We start from the raw sequence: 25,395 nt of genomic DNA, 5'->3' as shown, positions 1-25,395 counted from the left end.
GCCAAAAATATAATGCATAAGTCTCAGTGAGCTAAAATTGAGATCTTGGCATGGTCGCATTTCTTCTGGAAGCTCAGGGGAGAATCATTTTCCTTTTCTTTCCATCTTCTCCTCTTTCTCCTTTTTTTTTTTTTTTTTTTTTTTTTTCCTTGAGACGGAGTTTCGCTCTTGTTACCCAGGCTGGAGTGCAATGGCGCGATCTCAGCTCACGGCAACCACCGCCTCTGGGGTTCAGGCAATTCTCCTGCCTCAGCCTCCTGAGTAGCTGGGACTACAGGCACGCGCCACCACGCCCAGCTAATTTTTTGTATTTTTAGTAGAGACGGAGTTTCACCATGGTGACTAGGATGGTCTCGATCTCTTGACCTCGTGATCCACCCGCCTCGGCCTCCCAAAGTGCTGGGATTACAGGCTTGAGCCACCGCGCCCGGCCCTCTTTCTCCATTTTTAAAGCTAGCAATAGTAGCCGATTGAGTCCTACTCAGCAGCATCATCTTAGCCTCCTCCTGCCTCCTTCTTCCATTTTTTAAGAAGGCTTCTGACTACACTGAGTAGTATAGATAATCCAGAATAATTTTTCTATTTTTATGTTAGCTAATTAGCAATCTTAATTCCATCTGCAACCTTCATTCCCACTTGCCATGTAACATAACATATCCACATAAACATCTTCAGGGGAGAGCATTATTCTGTCTGCCACAATACCCTCAATTTTTCACAGTCTACCTGGAGTTCATATTGTGTACTTCATGTAATATGTAGAAGCTTTGCCACAGAAAAGGCCTCTTTACCCCACCTTGCTGTTCTTTATGCTGTAGTTGAAATATACATTCCATACACTATAAATATCACAATATAATATCTTAATTTTTGCTTTACACATTGATATGTATATAAATAACAGAAAAAATGTTTTTAAATCATAGAAAAAATTATGCTTTATTTACCTATGTATTTGCCTTTTCTAATGTTCTACATTCCTTCCTGATCTGAGGTTTTTTTTTGTTCCATTATCATTGCCTTTAAATGAGAAGAGACCTCTTTAGCATGTCTTGTAGTACATGTCTGTTGGCAACAAATACTTTTAGTGTGCTTTTATCTGAAAATGTCTTTGTTTTACCTTCATTCGTTTTTTTCTTCTTTTTATGAGACATGGTCTCACTTTGTTGCCCATGGCTAGAGAGGAGTAGTGTGATCACAGCTCACTGCAGCCTCAACCTCCCAGACTCAGGTGATTCTCCCACCTCAGCCTCCAAAGTAGCTGGGACTACAGGCATGTGCCATTCATCTCCATTCTTGAAGAATGTTTTCCTTCAGTATAAAATTCTGATTGACAGTTTTTTGTCTTTCACTATCAGTCTTTTAAAGATATTGCCCATTCCCTGCTGGGAGCTATATTTCTGATGAAATGTCAGCAATGATTTTAATTTGTGTTCTCCTGCATGTAATATGCCATTTTCTCAGACTGCTTTATAATTTTTTCTTTTTTGCTTGTTTAGAAGTTTGACTATCATGTGTTCTGGCATCGTTTTCTTCACTGTTCTTCTGTTTGAGGTTTTCCTGAGCTTCTGGAATCTGTAAATTTATATATTTCACCAATTCGGAGGAAACTTTATGCCATTATCTTTTCAAATATTCTTTTCCTGACTCATTTTCTTTCTGTTATTCTTCTGAGACTTCAAATACACCTTTTGATATTATTCCACAGAAACTTAAGGTTCTATTAGCTTATCTTAATATTTCTTTCTCTTTCACTTAGATTGGATAATTTCTGCTGATCAGTGTTTGGCTTGACTTCCTCTATCCTCTGTCATATCCATTCTGCTGTTAAGCTCATTCAGCAAATTGGACTTTCCAATTTGCTCTTTTATAGTTTCTATTGCTCTTATATGAGACTTATGTTTTCATTTATTATGACCATGTTATTTTTTTCTTTGCCTTCTTGAACTTAGAATAACTGCTCTAAAGTCTATCTGCTAAATCCATTATCTGGGTCATCTTGGAGTCAGTCTTCATTGATTGTCTTTTCTCTTGAGAATAGATCAATTTTTCTGCTTCTTTCTAGAAGGAGAAATTTTGCATTGTATCTTGGATGTTTGACGTTGTGGAGACTAAATTCTGAGTGTGTGTTGTAGTTTAAAGCCAGTATATCTCAGTTCAGTTCTTCTCTAAATCCCCTTTTGCTAGACTGTCCGCAGTCTGCTCTACATATGCATGGTTTAGGGTTCTGCACAGAATTTGGAAGTCTTTTCCCTCACTGTCTCTTTTATGGAATTATCTCTTCATTTTCCAGAAGTTGTGGTTGCCCTGAATACTGTCATATATTTTTGTACACCATTATTATTTATATTTTCAGAGTTCTTGCCTCTCCACACTGTACCACAGTGGTAGCCTGTCCTCAGGCTAATAGCCATATACAAACAAGCAAATAAGTAAATAAGAATCTCAGGCCGGGCGCGGTGGTTGAAGCCTGTAATCCCAGGACTTTGGGAGGCCGAGATGGGTAGATCACGAGGTCGAGAGATCGAGACTATTCTCGTCAACATGGTGAAACCCCGTCTCCACTAAAAATACAAAAAATTAGCTGGGCATGGTGGCACGTGCCTGTAATTCCAGCTACTCAGGAGGCTGAGGCAGGAGAATTGCCTGAACCCAGGAGGCAGAGGTTGCAGTGAGCCGAGATGACGCCATTGCACTCCAGCCTGGGTAACAAGAGCGAAACTCCGTCTCAAAAAAAAAAGAATCTCATTGGCCTGGTCCTTCCTTCCAAGGTTTTACTCTTTTCCAGAATCTGCCTGTTCTTATTCATTTCCCTTATTAAGGGGTAGTTTTTCATTGTATTTTCTTCAAAGTTACAGTTGTTCTTTTCAGGAGGGGTTGGTCTATATGCTAGTTCCCTGAGGCTTCCATAAGAAGGTAACACAGACTGAGTAGCTTAAGCAACAGAAAATTTTTTTTCTCACAGCTCTAGAGGCTAGAAGACTGCGAGCAACACATAGACAGGAGTGGATTTTTCTGAGCCCTCTCTCTCTGGCTTAGAGATAACCGTCTTCATTCTGTGTTTACCCCTGGTCTTCCCTCTATATTTCATTTTAACTTAATTACCTCTTAAAGATTTTATCTCTAAATATTGTCACATTCTGAGGTTCTGGGGTTAGGACTTAAACATACTAATCTTGAATAAAGGACACAATTGAGACGATAACAGTTCATAAAGAAATGTTCCAGCCACACCACAGCTGACAGAGACATCAGACAGGCCTATTCAGTATACACTCTAGACCCACATTGCTAATAAACTCATGTTGGTGTGTCAAATACAACCTAGTCCATTCCTCTTACTAATAAGTAGCCAATAGCATTTAAAATGTAGACTTAAAAACTATAAATTTCTAAAGTAGAAATAGTGCTCTATTCTAAAACTATTTTCTGGTATCACCATCTATTAGCTATTCAGTCTTTGTGAAAAGCTTTGGTATAAATCTCTAAATCAATATAATTCTCTGAGAATTAAACTACTAATTTTTGAAATTGTTCTTGTACCTACTTCTCTCCCTCATAGCTCCCTGTAAAATGTTGTGGGTGCTGTCATAAAAATAAGTTACTATGTTCTGGGCAGCCTCACGTCAGATGTTTTTGTTTTCCACCTGCATGCGTTATTACACTCTTACTGTAGGTCTCCAGATCAAAGAGTGTGTGTTTGGTTATATAAACATGTCTTCAGTCTATGCTACTTTACCACCATCCCCTCCACACTTCTCTCTTAGTCTCCTGTATCAAACATGATTTAAAAAATACTTTAAGAACTCAGATGTACCCAAGAGAAGCAGCTATGAGGAAAATAAACTCACAAAGGACAATTTAAAAATAAAAATGTTTTTTTCCAGCTTCCTGGTTTAAAAATACCATGCTCGTTGAGACTTGTAATGATTAAAAATAACCCTTAAGTAGAGAGAGAGCTTTTTTAAGATCTGTTTATCTGAAATTTTGTGTTAAAAATATTTAAGAATCAACATTCATATTTCAGCAGTAATGTCTTTTATGTCCTCAGAGTGACCTCCCCTCCCACCACATACACAAAGTACTAACCACTTCCTCAAGATACTATGGTAGATTCCAAGTTCAACTTTATTTTGAAAAATAACTCAGTCTAGAAGTTTTCTTATACAAAACTTGACTAGAAATTCAAAGCCAGTGCTCTGTTCATGAGCTACCCCATATTGGCAAGTGTATGGTAAACAAACCATTGCTAATGAAATGCTGGTATGAAATAGAAGTGCAAATTCACGTGAATAGTTTTAAAGTTAATTTACTTATAATGGGAGGATTCAAAATTCTCTTCTAAAAGAAGGTACCTCATCTTTAATGAATTTGTTCATCTTCCTATAATTCCTTTATATTTTAGTACTTAGAACGTTTTTAGAACTTGAAGGTAAGATGATTGCCAAAGCATTACTCCATCTAAGAAACTATACAGGAGGTCATGCCAACACGTAACAAATTAAGGTATGTTTTAAACAATATTTTATCTCTGCTTTTGATTTGCAGCAAGGAGAAAAAAATTCATGTTTCTCTTAGTCTGTATAAAAGGCAAACACTCAAAAACAACATTAAATTCTAACACAGTTGTATCAGGTCTTGAGGATCTTAAAAGGGCATGCGAAATGCTCATGTGTAAAAAATTAGTAGAAAGCCTTAGATATGCCTTGGCTCCTAAAATGGAGTGGGGCACCGAGGCACATTCCCACGGTTTCTCTGAGTCACTTTGTTGTATCTGTCATAGGTTGGCAGGGACAGTTCCTAGCAAGCAATTCGAACCTCCATATACAGTTACAAGAGGAGAGAGATAGACAGTTTTTAATACATGCCAATTTCAGATGATGACCAAGATCACATTTCAATTGGCGGATTTCCCAAGTGTCTTATCTGACCAAACAACCTATGATGTTATGATCTAGTGAAGAATAATTCCTTATGAGGTTATGACTGAACTTTGTGAACCCACTTCTCTCACTGTGGTTGCAAGTAGATATAGCAATATTTGCAAATTGCATTAAGCTGTGTAATATCTTCAATGCAAGTATGTGCACTGGGATGGGAGGGCAGGAAAAGGAAAGAACTAATAATATTTTTGCACCTGGTACTGTGATAAGCTCTTGACATACTTTATCTCATTTTATTCTTCCCCAGAAGGCAGCTAATTTTACAATCTGCATTTTATTATTTATTTATTTATTTATTTATTTATTTATTTATTTATTTGCGACGGAGTTTCGCTCTTGTTACCCAGGCTGGAGTGCAATGGCGCCATCTCGGCTCACTGCAACCTCCGCCTCCTGGGTTCAGGCAATTCTCCTGCCTCAGCGTCCTGAGTAGCTGGGATTACAGGCACGCGCCACCATGCCCAGCTAACTTTTTTTGAATTTTTAGTAGACACGGGGTTTTACCACATTGACCAGGATGGTCTCGATCTCTTGACCTCATGATCCACCCGCCTCGGCCTCCCAAAGTGCTGGGATTACAGGCTTGAGCCACAGCGCCCGGCCACAATCTGCATTTTAAAGACAGGTCTTTCCGACTCTGGAATCTGGATACTTCATACAATACATGCTTTCTCTGTAAAACACGAGAGTCCCTTATTTATTTACTACCATTCAATCTAAGCAAAGATGCATTACTTTGTTGATGTCCCTGGTTTCCTACAGGTCTATATGTTGACACAGAGATATGCATGTCTGGTCTGCAAGTGGCACGTTGCTCTTGGCTTAAGCAACATCAGGTGGCTCATACTATGCCTCCCAGCCATATCCAGCCTAAGATTCCAGGAATAAGAAAGGTGGACAAGTCTGGAAGGTGGGCCTAGACAAGTGCTTTCAGCTCTCTTTAGACCATGAGACTCCTGCAGATTCTTGGGAACACTCTGAACTAGTCTAAGAAAGGTGAAATAAGTATCTCATTGCTTTCATTAATTTATTTATGCACACGCATAGGCATGCATTCCTTTATTCTTCATTAAACAAATATTACTGTGCACCTATATGTATTAGGAATTGTTAGGGACTGGTAATGCTGAGGTGAATAAGTAGAGTTCTTGCCCTTGTGTAACTAGCGGTCAAGTGGGAGAGATTAATATAAAAAATAATGGCTCAAATTAAAGTATGAGTGCAGTCTTTGGAAAGCATCATGAAGAATATATGGAGCAACGTAACAATGCCAGAGGGAATCCGAACTAGGAAGACTGAAGAGGAGAAAAAAGGAAGTAAAGGGGTGTGAGGGTTTACAAATAGTATTATAGACAAAGGAAGCATCGCCTGGTGATACTTCAATGGCAGAAATCGGTGATACTGGAGCACAGAGAGCAAGGCCAGTGGATGAGCTAGAGAGTGGTAGGCAGAGGTGAGACCGAGTGTGTCCTCTTTAAGAATTTTAGTTTTTATCCTAAATGCCTGAAGAAACTTTTAAAAGATTTTTTTTTTTTTTTTGAGACGGAGTTTCGCTCTTGTTACCCAGGCTGGAGTGCAATGGCGCGATCTTGGCTCACCGCAACCTCTGCCTCCTGGGTTCAGGCAATTTTCCTGCCTCAGCCTCCTGAGTAGCTGGGATTACAGGCACGCGCCACCGTGCCCAGCTAATTTTTTGTATTTTTAGTAGAGACGGGGTTTCACCATGTTGACCAGGATGGTCTCGATCTCTTGACCTCGAGGCGGGCGGCTTTTAAAAGATTTTATGCAGCTAAGTGTCATAATTAAGTCTGTGTTTTGAGAAGACCAGTTTAGGTGCTATGTTTAGAATAGCATGGGGCAAGTAACTGAAAGGTGTCAGATAAGAAATAGGCCCAGCACAGTGGCTCACACCTGTAATCTCAGCACTGTCGGGGGCCGAGGTGAATGGATCACCGGAAGTCAGGAGTTCAAGACCAATCTGTCCAACATGATGAAACCCTATCTCTACTAAAAGTATAAAAATTAGCTGGATATGGTGGCGCGTGCCTGTAGTCCCAACTACTCAGAAGTCTGAGGCAGAAGAATCGCTTCAACCCAGGAGGCAGAGGTTGCAGTGAGCCAAGATTATACCACTGCACTCCAGCCTGGATGACACAGCAAGACAGGAAAGAAAGGGAGAAAGAGACAGAAGAAGAGAGCGAGAGAGAGAAAAAAGAAAGAAAGAAAAAGAAAGAGAGAGAGAGAAAGAAAAATGATGGTAGCTTGTGTGGCAGTAATGAGAATAGAGAGAGAAATAGAGGAAAAGTCATGTGAAATAAAGGAAGGGAATGCATAGGGATAAACCTAGGCACGTCCTATATAAAAGGTGAAATAGAAGCAAAGAACACACAGATTCTTACTAAAAAGATGGCCACTTCGTGGTCACTATGTGCATGGCCTCCTCTTCCTTCTCTTACAGCAGGGAACATTGCTTTATTAGTCCTTAGGATCAATAAGTGATTCCTTTACTTGACCCTCTAGATTAAAAACTAAACTACAAAACAAAACATCCACGGATTTTTTGAGGGAGGTAGGAGTACGCCTCCTCCTTTTCTTTTCCATTATGTGTATTCTGATCACTATTCCGATCCTATGTAAAATTACTCTTGTTCCTCAGTTTTTTTAACACTGAGACATTCTTTCAATTCCCTTTACAAAACACCAACTAAGACATGGAAGACAAGAGAGTGGAAATACTTATCTCTCTTCGAACGGACTATGTTGGTTACTCAGATAATGAGATTCTGTGTACAACTGTGAGTTCCAGGAACTCCATAAGATCAGGAGAAAGAAAAGAAAGGCTGTTAAGTAAAGAAGCCAGTACTTTAGAACTGGAAGTTTAGCTTTTATTTCATGCAACCTTTAGAGGCTGATGAAACCAGAATTAGTTATTTTATGCCTTTTATTATCTATATAAAAGAATGCAAAATGGTATGTGGTCATGTAACTAAGACAGCTCATTTCCAAACCTGTAATTACTGAATTAGAATTATAGTTATACAATCTTTAAATAATTGTGGGGTTGACTTCATCCCAAAACTCCTCTCCCTCACTCAGGAAGGCCCAATCAGTACCATATGTATGAGGAGCAAACTCTGCTTCTGCTGCTAGTTTTGTGTCCCTGCAAACTCATCTGACCTCCATGGTCTTCAATTTCCTTGTTGCAAAATGAAAAGGTGATGCTTGATGATTTTTGAAGTGCTTTGTACTTCTAACTTTCTAAGAACAGCAAATCTTGGTTAGCCTGAAGTAGAGGTGCTTGTGTGAGCATGCGTATGTTTTATTTATCCAACTTTTTCCAGTCATGTGCATCTTCAATGTTGGAGGTAAACCTCACGCATTTCTTTCTCTTTTGAGGAACAAATACAAATACATAACAAGCAAATCATTTGCAGTGTTAAGATCTCAGGCACATGAGATGTTTGCTAATATGTAGGCTATATTTTTGCCCCTCCCCCCCGCCCTGCCATCTATTTCTGCGTCTCACCCTTCTCTAGACATGCTTTTTCCAGGTCATTAAGTTTTACAAAGCTCCTTTGGCAGAACCTCTCTCAAGCCAACCCACTAGTGAAATGCTCCCACATAAAAACTGACCAATTCTCCCATGCTCTTAAAGATAATATTAGCAAGGACGAAAGTAATCAGATTTCCTTTTCAAAAATATGTCATACAGAGATGTTACTGACTGATAAACTGAACTACTTCAGTCCTATCTACTTTTCAAAATAGAAACTATTAACACCAGTGATAGCTTATTGATAGCGTGACAGTGAAAAAATGCATGGAACTAGGTATCATTGTCTAGGCAGGATTATCTGCTTCCAAAGTTCATCCCTGGAACAGAAATCTGTGACGGGACATCCCATTTCTAAAGTATTCCATATCCCCATTACTTCATCTTCTTTTGGCACTTTAAAGGGGACCACATAAGTGGGAGAAAGGATGCAAATCCCTTTCTATGTAGCATTGGGAAGTAGTGAAAGGCAGTGTGGGATCATCAGTTGACTTCCTGCTTGTCAATCTTTGGAGAGAAGGACAGTCAAGGACATAACTACGATCACTCTCTTCTGGAATAGACCTGTTACTAACAGCCACTGAAAGAACAAAATTATTGTTCCCCACATTCAGTACTCAGTAACCCTCTTGAGAGTTCTTTTGAAATTTCTAAGGATATCCATCATCTATGACTTGAACAACACTTGGACTGCCTTTTTTAATACAGTAGCCACTGGCCACATGAGGCAGTTGAGCACTCGAAATATAGTTTGTCAAAACGGAACTATGCTTAAAGCGTAAAATACACACCACATTTCCAAGGCTTGGTACGAAAAGGAAAGGAAAAGAATGCTGACTATCTCATTAATAAATGTTTATGTTGCTTATATCCTATAAGATGATTTTAGATATGTTAAAATCCATTATTAAAATTAATTATCAAAAGTAACCTGTTTCAATCTTCTATTCTGAAATATGTCTATTAGAACATTTAAAATGGCAAATATGGCTTGCATTTTATTTTGGAGGACAGCACTGTATTAGACTCATATATTAAATGTCTGTAGTTTACTGGTCAAGGTAAATAAGAAGTATTAAAGTAAAAAATTTTGTAAAGAAATATAGGAAATGATTCACTTTAAATCTCTTCATAGATGACCACATTTTTTTCTTAGATATCTTTGCTATAGCTAACAGAGACATATCTTGAATGGTGGTGAAGATGGTCAAAGTGGACTTTGAATTTATTCACATTTGGGTGATTCATTTATTTTGGAACATGGGGAAAAAAGATTAAATGTAACAGAATACAGGAATCTTTAAACTAGAATCATGGATTTGTATATTCCATAACTAATTAATAAATTACTTAACAATGAATACAGTTAAGATCTGATTGTTGCAATATTTGTATCATACTTTTTTATTATACTTTAAGTTCTGGGGTACATGTGCAGACCGTGCAGGTTTGTTACATAGGTATACACGTGTCATGGTGGTGGTTTGCTGCATCCATCGCCCTGTTGTCTACATTAGGCATTTCTCCTAATGTTATCCCTCCCCAATCCCCCCACCCTCTGCTATTCATCCTCTAGCCTCCCACCCCCCAGGCCACAGTGTGTGATGTTCCCCTTCCTACATCCAGTATTCTGATTATTCAACACCCACTTATGAGTGAGAACATGTGGTGTTTGGCTTTCTGTTCTTGTGTCAGTTTGCTGAGAATGATGGTTTCCAGTTTCATCTATGCCCATGCAAAGCATATGAACTCATCTTTTTTAATGGCTGCATAGTATTCCATGGTCTCTATGTGCCACATTTTCTTTATCCAGTCTATCATTGATGGGCATTTGGATTGGTTTCAAGTCTTTGCTATTGTGAAAGTGCTGCAATAAACATACATGTGCATGTGTCTTTATAAGAGACTGATTTACAATCCTTTGGGTATATACCCGATATGGGATTGCTGGGTCATTTTCAAGGTACTATTGCTTATAGCATAAACCTTTAGAAAGTGTTGCAGAGAAGTTCTGTTTGAAATGACGAATTCTTTTTTTTTTTTTTTCATTTTAAATATACCTTTATTTCTCAAACTCAAAGCTTTATTTTATCAAGAAATGACCATTTCTATGATCATCTACTTAATATGATGTTAAAATAATTCATGGGATATATTATCCTTATACTCTGTTCCAAAAAGTTATTTGTGAATTTGTACAATGCAAACAAACGGAAGCTTCAAAATGGACAGCAATAATAGAGCTCTAGTACAAAAACACAAATATTTTAACAAAAAGATACGTAGCGCTATTTTATCTAAACACATTCTATGTGACCTTTTAGAACATTGACTTAAGAATTAATATATTCACAACAGCAAACTTTGTTTGCTGGTTACTTTGTGAAGGTTTTTTAATGAAATTTCATTTTGAAGTACAAAATCAACCTTTGCCTGGTATAAGAGAGAATACATAATTACAAGTTTTACAGCATCATATAGGCCCTAGAAGCTTATTTCTCAATTTCCTTTATATAAAAGCAATCATGTTTCTATTCAAAAAATCTTTGCTTTCATTTACTTTTCCGTTCTTAACTGAAAATCTATAACTGATAAAATCCATGGCCAGTTATCTCATCATACAGATTTTATACCTTAGAGACATTTAAGACCAATAAACAAGATCCGTCATCAGCTAACAGTTTTTTAACAGAATAAGGGACATATAATGTATTTGGAAGTAGAAAGTTTGCACGTAGTAATGTATTTTTGCTAGGAAACAATCAAGTGATACTTTATATTAATATTTCTAAGCTACATCTTTCTCTTTAATGCAAAACCAACAATTTCCATACCAAAGTTATAAAATGTATTCAGCCATAATTGAAAAATAAATAGAAATGAGATAATTTCATCAAGTACTTTTTCTATGTGGTGGAGGTAGTAACACCCTCTGAAAAATCTAAAAAATTTAAACAACTCTTTTTAAAACAAAGGACTAGAAACCAAAAATAAATAAAGTTTTGTGCATTTCTCAGTTTACATTATTCTTCATACCCTGCCTATTAAAACACTGGCACAGCCAGTATTTATTTTGTTGCTACTTCAAGCCTTATGCTTAAGCCGGGGATTATTGATTAATCTCTTAATGTTTACATAAACCAAGAGAGGTGAAGTCTGACAATCCAATAAAGATTGTTGCTATTAAACCGAGGATCATTGATTAATCTCTTAATGTTTACATAAACCAAGAGAGGTGAAGTCTGACAATCCAATAAATATTGTTGCTACTTCAAGCCTTATGTTTAAACCGAGGATCATTGATTAATCTCTTAATGTTTACATAAACCAAGAGAGGTGCAGTCTGACAAACAAGGCCGACAGGTCGACAGCTGCCCCTACAGCACCGTGGACCTCTCGACACCCGCGGACACCAGCTGGAGAAGGACCAATTCTGACTCCGCCCTGCACCAGAGCACAATGATGCCCACACAGCCAGAATCCTTTACCAGTGGGTCCCAGGACATGCACCAGAAAAGAGTCTTACTGTTAACAGTCCCAGGAATGGAAGAGAACATGTCAGAGGCAGACAAAAACCTTTCCAAGCAAGCGTGGCATACCAAGAAGACCGGGTGCAGGCCCAAGTCCTGTGAGGTCCCCGGAATCAACATCTTCCCATCCGCCAACCAGGAAAACACTACAGCCCTGATCCCCGCCACCCACAACACTGGGGCTCCCTCCCCGCTCCCGACCCCTCCGGACCCCGAGGAGCCCACCTTCCCCGCGCCGAGCAGCTCCAGCAGCACCGGCAACCTCGCGGCCAACCTGACGCACCTGGGCATCGGCGGCGCTGGCCAGGGATGAGCACACCTGGGCCCTCTCCGCAGCACCGCCCACCGGCGTCAGCCCCCCCGTCCCCGAGCACAGAGGCGAGGCGTCAGCAGGCGTGGCCCACCCTGTCCCCGCTGTCACCCATCACTGCGCTGGAGCAGTTCAGCATGATGGAGAACGCCATCAGCTCCAGCAGCCTGTACAGCCCTGGCTCCACGCTCAACTACTCGCAGGCGGCCACGATGGGCCTCACGGGCAGCCACGGGAGCCTGCCGGACTCGCAGCAGCTGCCCTACGCCAGCCACAGTGGCATCCCCAACATCATCCTCACAGGGACAGGAGAGTCCCACCCCCGCCCAGCCTCTCTAAAGAACTGACCAGCTCTGTGGCCGGGGTCGGCGACGTCAGCTTCGACTCCGACAGCCAGTTTCCCCTGGATGAACTCAAGATCCACCCCCTGACCCTCGACGGACTGCACATGCTCAACGACCCCGGCCCGGTTCTGGCGGACCCAGCCACCTAGGACACCTTCCGGGTAGACCGCCCGTGAGCGGGCACGCGCGGCACCTGCGGCTCAGAGGGGCGTGCATGGTCGCCAGCGCTGTGGGCCGCGGTGCATCTTCCGACTGTTTGTCCAGCTCTCACTGCCTTCCTCGGTTCCCGGTCCCCCAACCCATCCGACACCCCCAGCCAGTGGTCAGACAGACAGTGAGCCCCACACGCCGCCCCAGAGAGGAGGCGCTAGAGCACAGGGCAGACGCAAAGTGGAATAACCACTATTTTGACGGCAAAAAAAAAAAAAAAAAGGAGAAAAATGTTACAAAGCAATAATTAACTTGGAACAGAATTAAAGCAAATAGTTTTTTTTTTTTTTTTCCTGTATTTCACGGTCATGTTTATTTGCTGAGAAAATAGTATTCTTCCTAATGCTTCAGACCGACTATTAAAACCAGTAATATTATGTAATGGGCTTTATATCTTTGACTTCTTTGGCAAAGAATATTTTATGGCTTATGTGTTTTTTTGTTTTATATTTGTTTTGTTTTATTTTGTCATCCGCCCTATGTATAGGCAGAGCCTCTCCTTCCATGGTATGTAGCAGTCTTAAAGCCATAAAATAACATGGGCACAATTTTGATAGCAGTAGGTAAAATTTCTCTACTGTCACTAGTCACATATTTATTCATTTATTCTTAAAATTTTTCTCAAAAATATTCCTTGGGCCAGAAATTCTGAATGGAATTTTAGATGCAGAGATAAATAATATCAAATTGGTATGCCAGTTTACAGAAAAATGTGTAAATAGCTATGATGTTATATAATGTGGTCCATTTCATGATACATTCACATATAAAGAAAACCCATCACTGTGAAGGCTGTTTCCGAGGTCTTGTTCAGAATGAGAGCCACTGGACAAAGAAGAGGGCAGAATGGTGATTGGACTGGTTAAATAAGGAAGGGAAAATGTTGGGGACAAGGGACTACTGGAGTTTTGAATGTGTGCATGAAGGAGGAAAGGTGAGTAATGAAAGAGAATGCCATTTATCATTCCCTATTTGTTTGAAATACAAAATTGTGCCCTTCCCGTTAAATTGGTAGTTCTACAATTATTGTTGATTGTCAGTACTGTTGTTAAATATTAATTCTATATTTTCACTATTACAGTGATATGTTTTATGCTTGGTTAATATCCTTCCAATGTGAATGACAGTTTCTTATGATGTTTTGGATTTTCTTCAATCTGGGTATGGAATAGAAGTCTGAAAGCTGACAACACTTACTACCAGAAGTTATCATTAGCTCTTAAATAATGAGTGTCCCCATCCCTCAACTCAAAAAAAAAATCTCAATCTTTAAAGACTATTTTTTAAGGCTAACACTGCAGTGATATAGTGAGGAGCTGCCTTAAATGTAACTCCTCAAGTTCACACCCAGTGTTTTTCTGCCTCTACACTCTCCTTGGGTGGAAAACTCTGTCTTCTACTTAGCTTCTGTTAGAGGTACACATTTCTTTCTCTGGGAAGACCTATAACTTGTACAGATATGACAGAAGATTATTGTGATAAAAATAAAATAATGAGAATATGTAAATCACAGGAAAGTATGTCATAAAGGATCCTCGAGTCCTTTCTAAATGAGAAACCTATCTTTAACCTGCTGAGAAGGTAGAGATTAGTTAGATGTTGTGTATGTATATGGAGACAGAAAAAGGAAGTATCTTTGACACTTTTTGAAACTTTCACTTTTTTACGTTCAACTAATGGAATACGTGATTTACTGGAAATTAAGATGTTTAACTTAAATTATGTAGCTACATATATATATATATTATTTTAGAATATATACATATATAAATAACTTTAGACCATTGCTCACTGTTCTTAAATTCTAAGGGTAGCTATGTAAACATTCCCTATTGTGACTTTTGCATTCCCTTGAGGTCAGGGAAACAGGTGCCTACAGAAATGTCCAGAATACATATCAAGGTCTTACTGAAATTAGGAAAGCAGAAAATGTTCACACTGTCTTCCGCTTTCAACAATGTTTTCAGTAAAGTAAATTTATCCTGACAGAAATATAAGTAAATATTTTGACTATATTTAGGATACGTATGATACACTAAAAATTGCATTGTAACATTTGGAGGTGGTTAAATAGTTACTCACATTTGGCAATAATATGTCTAGATGATATGAAGCAGATAGGTTCTGCTTGCTATCAAATGGACTTTCCAGCACTAGAGAAGAACTTAGCAAGAAATTCTTGAGCATTTTTAAAACCCCTTATAGCTTTTATTTATTTCCACTGAAAGTCTCGGTACAAAAGGAAAAGAGGCATTTTGTTTAATTAAGATTAAATTTATTATTGCTAAGATTTCAGTTCTATTTACTACCAAGTACGGAGGCCTCTTTTCTGTTTGAACTGAGAAATACAATCTGTATTTTAGGACAAAAAGAGTGCTGGCCTTGAAGTTGGAGGACATGAGGACTGTTAACTTTTCCTCCTCCCCTAGTCAGTACAGGTCAGGTGAGTCAGATCAAAGACATTTAAGAAGATGTCCAAGGTGAGCAGGCACAAATCCTTCAGTTGTGGGACCTAAATCTCTGGCATTCACTGCCTTTTATCATTTCTTAAGGGAAAATAAAAGAGTAAGATGAATCAGTTAGCTGTAATTTTGTATGAATTCTTTCATCTCCTAATCACACCATTCCTAGCTAGTATAAGGAGTTCTAGAAGCATAGTCTTGGTTCCGCCTCAAGGAAAGTACATATGAGATTTTGGGTATCCAAGAATAGCAAGAGGATTAAGAGTCACTGGATTACTGTCTGTCTGTAGGGCTGCCTGAATCATACTCTGGTAGTCATGGTGGTGGTAGGAGGGAGTTGGAATGGATATTGGTACTGACACAGGAAACTTATAAAACTGAACTTTTTCTATATAAGAGGCTTGTTTTAGAATTTGTCTTTGATTTTGTAATCAGATTGTATGTACATAACTAACTACTAAACACCCACTCATGTCTTGCGACTGTCATATTTAAAGGTAATTATTGAAAGCCTTTTAGAGAGTCCCTAAATTACAAACAGATTATATTACAGAAGCTTATAACTTAGTGAAATGGAGTTTGAGGATATATTTACTTCTTGGAACAGAGTGATACTGAGTATTGAGATTTTCTACTGAAAATGTACAAGATACTTTATTCATATATGTTTTATGATAATATGTTCATGGCAGCATAAGAGAATAAAACTTTGAATCTACTTTTGAAGTGTTTCAAATTTCATGTGCGTATTGAATAACACTCTATAGAGGCTAAGAGTTATTTAAAAAATAATAGTTTTATATGTGTATTTTTAACATCAACATATTCCTGCGTAACTCAAATGTTGATATTTCTTCATAGTGTTTAGACATCATTAATAGAATTACATTCAAGGACACAGATTCTTTAATACTGGCTTGTCTCTTTTTAGAAACCACATTTTTTTTCATTAGACATGCATATGTTTGTTTACACAAAAAAAGCATGGTGAGGAAAAATATAATTATTATCTTTTAAACAACATCAAGAGAATTGAAGACTATGGAAGACCAGATTTGCCACTTCCTGGTCTTGCCCTGCTTTTATCAATTCCTGTGGAATAAAAACACATTGCTCTGAAATGTATTTCCTTGGCAACTGTTTAAAATACTCTGACTTTCTGCTACTTGTAAAGACACACTTTCCAAGAAAAACTTGATTTGTAATAGTTTCTAAGCACTGACTTCTAACCCGGACTGGGGCAACCTTCACACCCTACCCTCAAGCCACACGGTGGATCTCCTGGGAAGCTGCCTGGACTATTTCACATTATGATAAGGAGAGGTAGAAGAAGCTAATTATATGTGTCACTTCTAGAAATAGGCACAAGAATATAAAGCGTCCTTCTTATCGTTGAGGTTACTGACTTCAACCAGGGTTTCTGCGGAACTTACGTGAAAAGTGAATGCCTGACTACAGACCCATAAGCCTCTTGCTCTGTTCAGCAGTGAATTCAGTTGCGTAAATAGTCATTGACATCTGAGTGTCAGACACTAGGGCTGGGGATGAAGTGGTTAAAAGTGACAGACCTTCCCGCCTCCGCTCTGTCGCCGCTAACAGCGTTCGCGTCCTCCCAGCTCTGCCTTTGCCTCGACTGCTTTGCGGGCTTGTGCGGCGTCCTCCTAGGTCTGCGGGTTGTGCTTCTGGTGCGAAGGTCGGGGACAAGATGGTGCAGGTGTCTCCGCTCATCAAGCTCGGCCGCTGCTCCTTCTTGTTCCTCGGTATGGCCTACGGAGCCACGCGCTACAGTTGCCTAAAACCTCGGGCAGAAGAGGACAGGAGGATAGCGGCGGAGGAGAAGAAGCAGCAGGATGAACTAAAACGAATTGCCAAAGAATTGGCAGAAGCCCAAGACGACACCGTAGTAAAGTGAGTGACCTTCCCAGCCTCTCTTTGGAGCAGCAGCGGATGAGTAAACCTTCCTGTGTTGTACGATTTAAAAAAAAAAAGTGACAGACCTTCTTTGAACGTCTCATTATAATTCCTAAATATAATGCTGAAGATATAGGGGGTAGGTGCAATTGTAAATGTATGCTTAAGGTACAAAAACAAGGCCGGGCGCGGTGGCTCACGCCTGTAATCCCAGCACTTTGGGAGGCCGAGGCGGGTGGATCACGAGGTCAAGAGATCGAGACCATCCTGGTCAACATGGTGAAACCCTGTCTCTACTAAAATACAAAAATTAGCTGGGCATGGTGGCACATGCCTGTAGTCCCAGCTACTCAGGAGGCTGAGGCAGGAGAATTGCCTGAACCCAGGAGGCGGAGGTTGCGGTGAGCCGAGATCGCACCATTGCACTCCAGCCTGGGTAACAAGAGCGAAACTCTGTCTCAAAAAAAAAAAAAAAAAAAAAAAAAAAAAAAAAAAAAAGGCGGGGGGTACAAAAACAGTACTTAGAACAATTGACTCTGGAAGTAACGAGGGGAATGTGAAGCTGAGTTGAAAGACCAATGGGAACTCATTATGAAAAGTCAGGAGATGGACAATTCCAGGCCAATGTAGCAGTATATTATACACACACCTGTAACAGTAAGGAAGGCCCAGGCATGGTTAAAGCACTTTGAGTGGTTTGTATGCTGGAAGCGTAACCACGCAGGGCTAAGGGAAGGCCGAGAGGGTGTGGTAAAGGAGCTATCTGGAGCTCTTTCCTGGGGACTGTGAAATAGTTCAGAGTTTGAAATGAGAAAATGCAGGTAAATACGCATCCTGGAAGGCCCACCATCTCCGCAGAATGGTGCGTGGGTTAGAAGGAGAGGAACGGAAAGGCTGATTTGAGTTAGACCTAGAGTCATGCATATGATTTTCTTTTCGTAAAAGAGATTTATTTCTTTTTTTAATTAAATAAAAACTGCATACATTTATGGTTTACAATATGATATTTTGAAATATGCATACATTGTGTAATGGCTAAATTGAGCTAATTAACATATGCATTACCTCATATCCTTATTTTTTTGTGGTGATAACACTTAAAATATACTCTCAGTGATCCTGAAGGCTGTAATACACTGTTATTAACTATAGTCACCGCGTTATACAACAAATCTCTTAAACTTATCTAACTGAAATGTCGCACCCTTTGACCAACATCTTCCCCAACCCTGCCCACACCATCCCACCCCTGATCATCATTATTCTACCCTCTGTATCTGCGAATTCACACTTTTAAGATTCTAAGTATTAGTGAGGTCATGCTATAATTGTATTTCTGTATCTGGCTTATTTCACTTAACATAATGTGCTTCAGTTTCATCCATGTTGTCTCCAATGACAGAAATTCCTTCTCTTCATAAGGCTTAATAATATTCTAGTGTGTATCTATGTCATAGTTTCTTTATCCTTTGATAGACACTTAGGTTGACTTCATACCTTGATTACTGTGAACAGTGCTGCAAAAAACACGGAAGTGCAGATCTCTCTTGGACGTAATGGTTTCCTTTCTTACAGATATATGCCCAGTAGTGGGATTGCTGGACCATATGGTAGTTCTATTTTTATTTTTCAGGACCCTCCATACTATTTTCCATAATGACTGTACTAATTTAAACTTCCATGCATCTGATGTTTCGTTATGATGATATTACATGATAACTACGGGGGAATATTGAGGTAAAATAAGGAGATGAACACAAGAGAAAGGTCAGAGGCTGACTTGATAATATTGTAACAGATTGGAGGTTAATTAATCCTCAATGTGCTTGTCATACCAGCAAAATAGGAACAGACTCGTTTTACTTATTTATTATTTGTTTATTTATTTATATTTTGAGACAGAGTTTTGCTCTGTTGCACAGGCTGGAGTGCAGTGGCATGATCTCAGCTCACTGCAACCTCTGCCTCCCAGGTTCAAGCTATTTCCAGCTCTTTTTTTTTTTTTTTTTTTTTTTTTGAGACGGAGTTTTGCTCTTGTTACCCAGGCTGGAGTGCAATGGCGCCATCTCGGCTCACCGCAACCTCCGCCTCCTGGGTTCAGGCAATTCTCCTGCCTCAGCCTCCTGAGTAGCTGGGATTACAGGCACGTGCCACCATGCACAGCTAATTTTTTGTATTTTTAGTAGAGACGGAGTTTCACCATGTTGACCAGGATGGTCTCGATCTGAGATGGGGTCTCACCATGTTGGCCAGGCTGGTCTCAAACTCCTGACCTCAAGTGACCTGCCCGCCTTGGTCTCCCAAAGTGCTGGGATTACAGGTGCGAGCCACCAAGCCCGGCCAGACTTATTTTATAACAACTTTATTGAAGTAAAATTGACATACAGTTAACTTCACATATTCAAAGTGAACACTTTGGTAAGTTTAAGTAAAATTTATATACCTATGAAAACATAACCAAATTAAAATAGAGAACATATCCATCACCTCTACAGGTTACTTTTTGCTCTTTTATAATTCTTCCCTGCATCCTCCCCATTCCCCTGTTCATTTTCTAGAGTTTATGAAAATGGAATTATACAGTTCATGTCCTATTTCACCATTGGCTTCTTTCATTCTGCATAATTTTTAAAATATTCAACCATGTGTGTATATCAGTACAACAGCTCATTCCTTTTCATTGCTGACTAATCCTCTATTATATGAATATACCATATTATGCTTATCCATTCTTGGGTTTTTCCAGTTTGAGTCTATTACAAAAAAGCTCCTATGATATTTGTAATCAAGTCTTTGTATGTAGATATACTCTATTTTCTTTTGGATAAATGCCAAAAATAAGAATAGCGGCATCATTGGTAGATGTATATTTAATTTAAAAACAAAGCAAACAAAACTGCAAACTTTTTTAAAAAGGCTCACTATTTATATTTTGTTGTTTGTATATGAGTGTTTAAGTGTCTGCAAATATGTATCAACATATGTTTTGATTAGTTGTTTTTTAAAATTTTAGACATTCTAATAGGTATGCAGTGATATCTCATTGTGGCTTTGATTTGCATTTCCCTAATGTCCAAAGGATGTTGAGCATCTTTTCTTGTGTCTATTTGCCATCTATATATCTTTTGATGCTGTCTCTTCAAATTTTGGTCCCCATTTTGTATCAGAGTTTTTTTGTTTCCTCTATTATATTTGGATAATTATACTTGGTAGGGGAGAAGTTGAGTTACATAATACAGTATTTTTTGTTTTTGTTTTTTTCTTTTTAATGGCAGGAACTCTCTAAGTCTTATGCTATGAGTGGATGGAGAAGAGTTCATGTTTCATCTATGTAGATGTTAAATGTGGTGCCACATTTCAACACAATGCACACAGATGGGTAAACAGTGTTATGGTCCAAAATGTTAATTAAATTGTGAACTTACTGAATTTTATGTATCTGTGTGGCTTTCAAGTGGCAATTTTCCAAAAGAAGAGATATGTGGATAATTTAACCTTAGGAAAGTGATGAAAGCAGGCACAGCTATACTAGTCACAGTTCTCCTTGTATTGGAGAGTCCGGGTACATGCAAGACCACCTGCCAGACGTTTTCTCTCAGATAATCCTTATACACGTATTTCTTCTGTATCCTTGGAATTCTCTACTAAGGTGACAGTACTGGACTACATCAAAGCCTTATGATCCTTCTTTTTCTCCAGCCTTCAATTTTTTTCATTCCATTGCATAAAAGCCCTACCTTTGCAAGATGACAATCATATACTAGTTGCTTAATTCCTCTTTGGTCTAAGCAATGTAATGTCTTATTCTAGTTAAAATATGCAAGTCTTCAGAAAGCTCTTTGGAAGACTTAATTGTAACAGAAGACGGACATGGGAGATGGTTTTAGATATATGACTTCTTACAGAGCTTTTAGAATTGCCTTTTATATATACAGCTGACTGCCTATGTGTAAGGTTCTCTCATTTCACAACATTATTGATACTTTTCTCTTCTTTATTTCTTTTATTTATTGCCATTTACTATCAATCCTTGTGACATTATTCAAGAGGTAGAGGAAAACGAATAGTTTGGAAGACAGGGATCTAAGGCCCCAATTCACCACTGTAATATTTCTTCAATGATTCTAGAACATTAATTTGGGCTAACAATCATATTTAATAAAATGATGTTAAAAACAAAGTTTTCTAGGTTTTAAAATTATTTATGAACTTGAAATATATTTGGAGCATTTGAAACATCAATTTTTTGTAAACTATAGAGTCAAAAACTAAATACTAGACAACTAATAGAAAATAAGTTACTATGGATGCTGTGCTTTATATTGTATAAAAGATATGCTAATGTCCAAACCCCAAGTGCCTGCCTCAGAACGTGACTTTATTTGGAAATAGATAATTGCACCAGAAATTACTGAAGATGAGGTCATTCTGGGGTGGGACAGACTCTTACTGCAATATGACTGGTTATCTTATAAAAAGAGAAGATGATGTGAAATGAGACATATAGAAAGAATGCCATGTGATGGCAGAGGCAGAGATTGGAATGATCCTGCGTCAGGCCAAGGAATGGCTTGAATTCACAGTCATTTACCAGAAGGTTGCAAAAGGCAAAAGAGATTCCACCCAGAAATCTCAGAGAAAGCCTGGCACTGCCAACACTCTGGTTTTGGAATTCACATTTTCACAACTGGGAGAAAAAATATTATGCTGTTTTAACCCACCTAATTTATGGTACTTTGTTATAACAGCCCTTAGGAACCATCACAATGAACAAATAAAATTTAATAAAATCTCAGATACCGTATGGACATTTAGCTTATATATAAAACCTTTCAATATCCACAACAATAGCAGTACCTTGGGTCAGAAAATAATCAGTGAAGTCCTTATTCATATGCAGATTCTTGGGGTTGCAGGTTGAGTTCCTTTGAACTATTGATGGTTATAGTTCTAAGTTTTCAGGGACTAATTTCTTCATGTACAGTAGTTTCTTCCTTCTTTTCAGGTCCTTTACCCTGCCTCATGATTTGTCCTTACTTACTCGGATGTGCATTTTCTCAGGAAGCTAGCTTGAAGGCCACATAGACCAGGATGGGAGCAAGCAACACTTGCATGTGTGGCAAGTGGAAATGCTGGAAATGACAATGAGGGAGAGGAGATGATACATGCCTCGTTTTTAGGAACATAACTTTGGCTGTTTAAAAAAAGAACGAAAGCTCGTTATTCAATAATCCTTGTAAAAAATAAAGGACCTAGATGAAAGAGGTGGCAGAGGGGCTGGAGAGATAGAAGGTGCAGCCAGGGAGGAACACCCCAAATGTTTGATCAGCCAGAATCAGTGACAATTAGATGAACCCATACAGAATAAAAAATAAAATGACGCCAAAGAATAATTTCCGTTCGACAGATGCTTTACTCCTTACTCCTGCCTGCTTTGTGAAAATGATATGAAAGAGTGACAGAGTTACAGGGAACTAGAACTTCTTTGGCTCTCTTTCTCTTTTTCAGCTCTTTTATGTGTTGGTTTTGTGCAGTTACCCCTCTTTTGCCATACAGGTTGGAGCAGATAGCAAAATCTGAGAGGTCAGTGACTGTGTGGCCTCTGCTATTTCCAAAACATGTAACTTTTTCTCTGTCTATTATAGACTAATTTCATTTCAGCCTCAATTAACAGATCATTAAAAACTGAGTATTATTATTATTATTATTTTTTAAGCCCAGAAAATTTATCAGCCAAGATAGTCTGCAGAGCTTTTGTCAGGGAGACAGAAAAGAGATTAGGGAGCATAAAAGGAAGTGATCTTATTCTTTGCCCTAAGGCTACAGTTTAAAAACTCTGCGGATAGGACTTAACACATTTGAAGCAAAATAATCCTTCACTTATATTATTGATATGTATAAATTAGATGGGTAGAGAAACAACCCCATTCTGTGATATCAACCTTTGATTCTGGAAAGAAGATACGAAAAGAGTGTCCTATTTTACAAGGTCTTGAACGATTTAATTTTCTCTAAAACAACAGGTCTCGATAATATATTAAAAGGAATAGAGAAGGGAAACACAGAGTGCTTACAATAATTTTATTTCATAAGAACAACTGACATTCATTCCCATCTGTGTCTTTCTTCCTTTCTGAATTCTTGTCCTACTGGAAAACGGTAGAGCGGGGCTCAGTCTTCAATAGGAGTCTCTCCAGGAGACTTTGATTAAAAGTGAAAAACCCTTTCTGAACATGCCACTCCTCCGTGTGGAAAATGTCAGTGGCTCATTAGAGACTGGAGAAGCAGGCTGTTCAGAGAAGGCCAGGATCTGAGCCTTCCTCACTGCTCTCCATCCACCATTCTCATCTATTACTCACCTACATGATTCAAAGGTCAAATGCTGGGTTTCTTCAATACTGTATAATTTTCTGCCTCCACACCTCTATTCATTTTTTAAGAAAGCATGTAGGTAGCTACCTAGAAATAACTAGCATTTTTTCATCTATTTTCCATAATAGTTTGGAACAATGTATATGCGTAGATGTGCTCTGAGAAGGGTACTGGTGAATACAGGCAGACTTTATATGAAATCACTAGCCTTTGTGATTTTCAAAGAACAAACATTATTTATTGACTCAACCTTCCTGTCACCTAAATTGATTTTGTTTGCTTGCTGTTTTGTTTGCTAAGTTCAGTGTTGGGTTCATCACCCACACACACATGCTCTGTTTCCTTTGCCTTTGTCATTTTCAACTTTCCATTACTGCCCACTCATCATCTCAGATCAGTTGCCAAACCAATTTTGAATTTAGTCTCAGGAATGCTTTAAGAAGTTTAATCTGCCTCTGTCTCACCAACGTTATCATCACATGAAATTTAGTTATTGTCTTCCCTCCTGGTTATGTGACATCAAATGTGGTGCCCCAGTAATACGCATTTAGCTCTTCCTTGAATCCTGATCCGCAAATCAGAATTTAATATGTATATTAAAGAAAACACATAGGTGATTTTATGACTGGGTAGGAGACTTTCGAAATTGACAGAGCCAGGGCACTTGTTGGCCAAGAGAGTCTGCAAAGAATACACCCTGAAGTTTATCAATTACTCTTGGTTAGTTATTCGTAAGCTTTCTAGCCAGTGTATTCTCAGATTTGATTAAATCTTTATTGATTTTTTTGTCTTTTAACAAGGCTGAAAAAATTCAAATTATTATCTTCTGAATGTAATTTCCTTGCATAAATCTTTTAATTATTACTATTATTATGCTGAAAGTGAATACATATTATATACTTGTGTATATACATCTATAAGTGATTATGTATGTATATGGACATATGTGTATATACTTATATCCTTGTGTGTGTGTAAACATGTGTGTATATGCAATAATGGTGATACCTAATATTTATTGAACATGTGCTATGACCTAGGAACTCATACTTTTCATATATTAATTATTTAATTTTTCAATAACCCTGAGATAAGTATTTCTACTATCCCCATTTTACAAATGGGGAAAAAGGCATAACAATAATTTAATAACTTATTAACACTCACACAATCAGAAACCAAGATTCAAATCCCAATGAGGTTTTTCTAAGGGTTATGTGCTCTTAATCCCTACGATATTCAAATACATAATACAAATCAAAATAGATTTCTCATATGTCTTTAGAGTCATGATGAAGGCATGTGGCGGTGCATAGGCTAAATGTCTGTGAGAAACTTTGGTATTTTATTCCTTTTCTGTCCAGGATCTTCATCACCTACTCATGTTTCTCAAGTCCACTGAATCCCAGTCTGTCTAATACTGGTGTAAGTCTCCTACTGGCATCCATCTTAATGGTGAATTCATCAGCTGTCATCCTCTACCTGCCATTGCATTGTGTTTGGCTTTTCCACCTGCACAAGAGTTCTGTGATTTGATGGGGATTATTGTTGATATTTTTGTGTTTTTTTCTGTAATTAGATATTGTACTAAACTACACCATAGAATATCTGCTTGATGTGTGACTTCTATGCGATTCCTTCAAAGGCATCTTTACTGAGTTAAATTTGCTTGTTGATAACCTTAATAAGAAGGTTTAAGTGAGAAAAGCAAAAAATAGGAAAACAGGAAACATTAGCAAGCACATGTATGTTAATTGTGG

The 25,395-nt window shown here is 38.5% G+C and overlaps 1 protein-coding gene and 2 pseudogenes across 4 annotated transcripts in view; all 3 read left to right on the top strand.

The window, feature by feature from the left end:
• The window catches only part of TRPC4 (transient receptor potential cation channel subfamily C member 4), a 198,236-nt gene that overhangs the window by 110,826 nt on the left and 62,015 nt on the right, over nucleotides 1-25,395 (top strand). The window lies entirely within an intron of this gene.
• On the top strand, nucleotides 6,326-12,856 carry LOC128932230 (CREB-regulated transcription coactivator 1 pseudogene; annotated as a pseudogene).
• LOC108591933 (ATP synthase F(0) complex subunit e, mitochondrial pseudogene) lies at nucleotides 16,377-18,164 on the top strand (annotated as a pseudogene).

The sequence above is a fragment of the Callithrix jacchus genome, chromosome 5, assembly GCF_049354715.1.
Source record: "Callithrix jacchus isolate 240 chromosome 5, calJac240_pri, whole genome shotgun sequence".
In the NCBI taxonomy this organism is placed as follows: Eukaryota; Metazoa; Chordata; class Mammalia; order Primates; family Cebidae; genus Callithrix; species Callithrix jacchus.
This window is presented reverse-complemented; position numbering and strand designations above follow the sequence as displayed.